This window comes from Amphiprion ocellaris, chromosome 5 (assembly GCF_022539595.1).
Source record: "Amphiprion ocellaris isolate individual 3 ecotype Okinawa chromosome 5, ASM2253959v1, whole genome shotgun sequence".
Classification (NCBI taxonomy): domain Eukaryota; kingdom Metazoa; phylum Chordata; class Actinopteri; family Pomacentridae; genus Amphiprion; species Amphiprion ocellaris.
Genome location: NC_072770.1, coordinates 6,367,518 through 6,373,287, shown reverse-complemented (window position 1 = coordinate 6,373,287; position 5,770 = coordinate 6,367,518).

Sequence of the window (5,770 nt, the reverse complement as noted above, 5' to 3'; positions counted from 1 at the left end):
ATGATACAACAACTGTGCAGCCTTGGCAGAGTACTATGCTCTCTGAGTGTTTTTCTTGTTGATTTATCTCCACTTTGAATCTTAACGCAAGCAGGAACCTTCAGTCATGCACTGGCCTCACAAGTTCAACCAATTTTCACATATCCTCCAATAGATACCAGTACTCAGAAGGTCATGGAGTTTCGGGCTCTACTCAGATTGAATTTAGTCCAGCATGAGAAAACACAGCACCCCATTATTCATTGTGTGCAGCAGGAGTGTTATCATAGAGGGCTCTGACAAAAAAAAAAAAAAATGGAAAAAGAACAGGGTCCCCTGGCACAAAAAAACCCAAACAAAAGTAACCTGCCTCAATTTCTGAATGTCAGTAAAAATGGTACATTTGCATCGGTAATGATGAATTTCTTGCAGGGTTCCTGAAGATGAAAATTAAAACAACTGAAGCTTTGATGCATTCAAATTTAGAAAAATCATGGCATATTCTTATGAATGACTTTGAAATGAATGGGTTTTTGTAGATCTGTGATTCAGACTGTGCTCCCTGGGTCATATTTCGTTGCTCCTTCAAACAACACACACCTGTTAGCTTTTTTTTGTTCCTCCTTTTTTTTTATCCTTCTTGTTTTAAAACAGGCTTGTTTTTAGTCTTAACATCCACTCAGAGATCTTAACGGCTTCACAGATACTGTGTGACAGATAGTGCTTGCTGCCCCACATGACTGTACGAGGTCTGTGGTGAGAGCAGGTCAGATAAATACCTATTCTATTCACACCCAGGCTGATGATTTACTTCCCTCCACTCTAAATGGTTGCCATTAGTCTTACCTGTCTGAATAACTGCACTTTCCCATGACTTGGAGACTATTTTTTACTGCTTAGAGCTTGTTTGTCCAGACAGTCAGTTTTGACAAGAGTGGACGAGCAGAGGCTGTAAGTCAATAGATTGTTTGAATTTTGAAGTAAGTTAGCTTTACATTTTTGGCTAACAATAACTGAGCTGCTTCAGAGACATCATAAACTGTAAAGCTGAGATGAACAAAAGCAACTGAGTGCAGCTCATTGAAATCCATGATCTATAACCTTGTGTCTAGCATTTTGTCACATCACATCAGACCATGATTTGCTTTCAATATGACAACAAATTTAAGTAATTAACATGCATCACCTTTTCACAGTATTTTTTGCCATCCCTGCTGCATGTCACACTGTGCTGCCCACACATTTCCGCCGCCCTGCTTGCGTTGGCAGCCCACTGGCCCGTTTTCAAAACTGATTGGGTAAATCCTCACCTTCCCGATGTGCCGATTATTGATTAACACTGCAATCAGCACCTCATATACTACACCCACTCTGTCTGCAGCTGGTGGTATGATGCAAAACAACTGATGACTAACACAGGGTGTAGAGAATGATTCTGGAATTATTTTAGCTTTTGATTAGTTATAAATCCATTATTACCTCACATCTGGCACAGCGTCACAGGGAGATGTAACCTGTTCATCATACATAGTGTAGGCTGAGAGCCCTTCTCAGCAATGACGTAATCCCAACAAATCACCATTTACACAGACATCATGGATGCATCTAGAGGGAAACCACTGAGGAAACTGAACTATATTTTAGTTGAAAAAAACCCCTCATTCTAGCAATTTTACATTATGTAAAAACACTATAGGACCACTGATCAGGGCCCCTCTGTAACATGGGGCCTCAAGATCAGGTTACAGGTGCAGGTGTAGCCTTAAGGGAGTGGTCCTCAACCACCGGGCCACGGACCGGTACTGGGCCATGGGTCATTTGGTACCCGGCCGCACAGAGAGAATTAATAGTTTATTTTATATCTTATTTCTGGTGGAGTCTGCAGGGTGTTTTATTTTGAAAAATGACTAGATCGTCTTCCCGTCGCTTCCGTCTGTGCTTGTTTCCCGCACTTGATGTTAAATGAAGCTGTCAATCTGCCAAAATTAATAAAAAACAAACATCTCTAGAGAGCTTCTTTTGAACGAGGGAGAGACTTGATGCTGCCACAGAAGAAAACATAGGTAAATATTTAGCAGTAACAAGTCATTTTATTTGTTTAGGACTCTTTTTCCAAAAAAAAGATTTTTCTGTCTGTCCATCTGTTCGTCTGTCTGCAACATTACTCAAAAATGGACTAATGGATTTGGATGAAATTTTCAGGGAAGAAATGACACAAGGACCAAGTGATTAGATTTTGGCAGTGATGCAGCTTATAATCTGGATCCATGGATTTGTTAAAGATTTCTGTATCATTGCGAGATAACGGCACAGCATCACTCTAACTATGACTATAAGTGAACACTACATCAGCTGCCTACTGACGACCATGTGATTGTGATCCTACTATAAATTGACTGATATAATCGGACTTATCGGGACTTATCCTTTGGAAATGATACAAGGAACAATTGATTAAATTGTAGGGGTGTTTGTGAGTCCCATCAATTCCTACTGCCATATTTAGGTGACGCAATTCGGTATCCGCACATAACGTACACATGTATAACACACGCCTGTGCTCAGCGCAAGGTCATTTTTTATTAAAGATTTCATTCATCGGAAATGATACAATGACTGAGCAGCCTTGGCAGAGTGCTTTTGCTATGTACGCAATGACCAGTCTGTAGAAAATTATTTTGGAGACCGCTGCCTTAAGGGACCAGGACATACTTGAGCAAAACTAGTTCTTAGGACATATTATCCAAGAATGCTGGAAAATGAAAAGTATTTTAGTTTTTCTGAATGGTCACACTTAAACACAAATGTAAAAGCAAACTGTCAAAGGGTGAGGACCTGGAACTTACAGTGTGAAGCGGGAGTTTCTATGTGTAAATAAACTTTGCTCATCAAAGCACTATAAAGTAGCATAAATGACGTATTCATTCTCTTCTTGCATCACCAGTGAGGTCTGCACACTTCAAATGGCCTAACTAGAAAAAAAATGCTTGACAATATCTGGTCATAAATGCGACAATAAAACAATAGTGGATTCAATGCCGTAAGTCAAAGAGGAACTACAAGGCTTGTTTTTTACAACTGTACATATAATCACAGAGATTTTTCAAATCAGCTTATTTCCCTGCTTAGATATGAAAGTTTGGTTCAATAGAATCCTTTTATAATTGCTCCAACAATTCCAGTGTATTCAATTCAATTCAATTCAATTCAATTCAATTCAATTCAATTCAATTCAATTCAATTCAATTCAATTCAATTCAATTTTATTTATATAGCGCCAATTACAGTCAAATTGTCTCAAGACGCTTTACAGAACCCATATGCCTGACCCCCAGAGCAAAAGGCGACAGTGGCAAGGAAAACACCCTTTTAACAGGGAAAAAAACCTCGAGCAGAACCCGGCTCTTTATGTGGGGGGACCCATCTGCTGCTGGCTGGACGAGTTGGGAGGGACAGAAGAGGTAGAGATAGAGAGGTGGAGGTAGAGGTAGAGGGATAGAGGTAAAGGGGTAGAGGTAGAGGAGTAGAGGTAGAGGGGTAGAGGTAGAGCAGGGGGTGGGGCAAGGACCATAAAACACACAATTTGATACATGCTTGATAAGACAGATGATGCATGCAAAGTACACTGACATGGAAATTAATTATAGTTTACTGCTATGGTGTAAGGCTCTGGCATTAAATATACTACATATATAGCTGGTGGTAAATTCAAAAATATGTAGATGAGCAAATCAAGTATAGTAAGGGCAATGCAGAGTAGATTGTTGAAATGGGCAGCTGGAAGCAGTGGGCTGGAGGAAGGTCAGCAGCAGCATCCCACAGGTGGATGATGGCAGGTCTTACTAACTGCTGTACACTGCTGTCAAGTGGGTGAAAAGTGAATCTAATATACAAGTGGCAAAAACACCAGTTCCTCAAATCGTGTCCTGAGGCTGGCCCTAGTATTGAGTCAGTCTCCAAAGACCCCCAATTTTATTGCCAAAATACACAGCCTGGTACAAAATAAAAAAAAAAAAAAACTCACTAACACTTACAGGTTTCCCATTTTGTGATTAGCCAGGACTGAGGAAGACACAGGCACTCTCAAGAACGGCTGGAGTGATCTCATTAAGTTTCAAAACTGTCCTTCATGAAATATGCGTGACGTCACAGAGGATTTGTCCGTGTTTATGTACAGTCCATGTTCACTCCAGTGGTGGTCAGTTGCATCACCTTGTCTACAACCTCACAATAAACACAACTGGTGTTTTCTGCTGTGGGGATAGCAGTGAATCATTACATTAGCAAACACTAGCAATATTAGTTTACAATGTTTTTTTTTAACAGATTTTGTAAAGAATCCAAATATATTAACCATACACTCTTTATTGTTAGTTTGGGTTTATTCAAGAGGGCTGATGATAATTAAAAGGGAGAGAAACAACAACATCCCTACCATGCATTTCCTAAAATCATTTGATAAATCTCAGTTTCAGACTGCACAAATTAAATTCTACACAATCAGATTTTTTCAGCCACCAATCAAAGTTTGATGCCATCAAAAGTGTTGAGATGCACTGTGCCACTCTGAGTAGATAGATCCTTCATGCTCTGCATAAAAAATCGTGTTTAATGAGCTCATCAAAAACCCTCCCACGTATGTTGCTGGTGTGCCACACCCTCACTCTGTTGTGTGTGGGGTTGCACATTTGGTGCCACTCTAAAGCGAAATCAATTGATTTTTTTCGCAGCCCACCCCCACTGTCCTTGAGATGTGTAGCAATTAGATGGTTTGTTAGTTTTAACGCTGGAAGGTCACAGGTTTGCCTCCTGCCTCAATCGATGTGTCTGTCTGTGTTGAAGTGCTGCTGACCACTAAAAGGACAAGGCTATACCCTCGTTAGATGTTTGCAGCAGCAGCCCATATACTACACTCCTTACAAATAATTAATGTAGTTCTGTCCAGGCTTAAGGACTTAATACATAAATTACATGTTGTGTTTTCTGCAGCAAAAGCAGAAAAGCTGTCAATTCAAGCACCAGCATTCAGTAAATGCCGTTTGCATATTCTACACCACAGGCTAATGAGAACTCTGCAGGCATCTCACATGGACTGGAATGATATTTGCATATAGATTTAATAGTTTGTTTTTGCCTAGTTAGATGCTTTTTGGTGTGTTTTTGTTTGTAAGAAAGGCACAGATATGAGAGTAGAGCATTTTGCACAGAATTTATTAACCTTTTCCTGTGAAAAATAATACACTGACCAGCCACAAGATTAAAACCACGTGCCTAATACTGTTATGCGCAGATAAAAATGCTCTGACCTGTCGGACATGGGATCTCTGGGGGTGTCCTGTTGTGACGTTGGCGGTGGATTGTTCAGGTCCTGTCTGTGTTAGTGGGGATTGTTCCAGCACATTCTGTGGATGTTCAATAGGATTGGGATCTGGGGGATTTGGAGGCCAGGTCAACACTTTGAGCTCTTTATCATGTTCCTTGAGCTATTCAATATTTTTAAAAGAAGGTTAAAGACACCTTTTTAATCAGGCTTTTAACTAACTTTTTAAATCCTTCTTATGTTCTTCTCATTTTCTATTTATTACCTTATGTATTTTTACTGTTTTAACTTTTCACCTTTTACTTATCTTACAGGCCTTTTATTCGATCTTATAGTTTAAAATTTTTATTTTTTTAACTCCAGTGTTTCCTCAGGGAGGTCCTCCACACTGGGGCTGTATCCGGTCTGCTGCTGGGTGTGCTGTCTATGGGTCCCTTCGGCCCAGCTGGTTGGAGGGCTCCCCATCTCGGT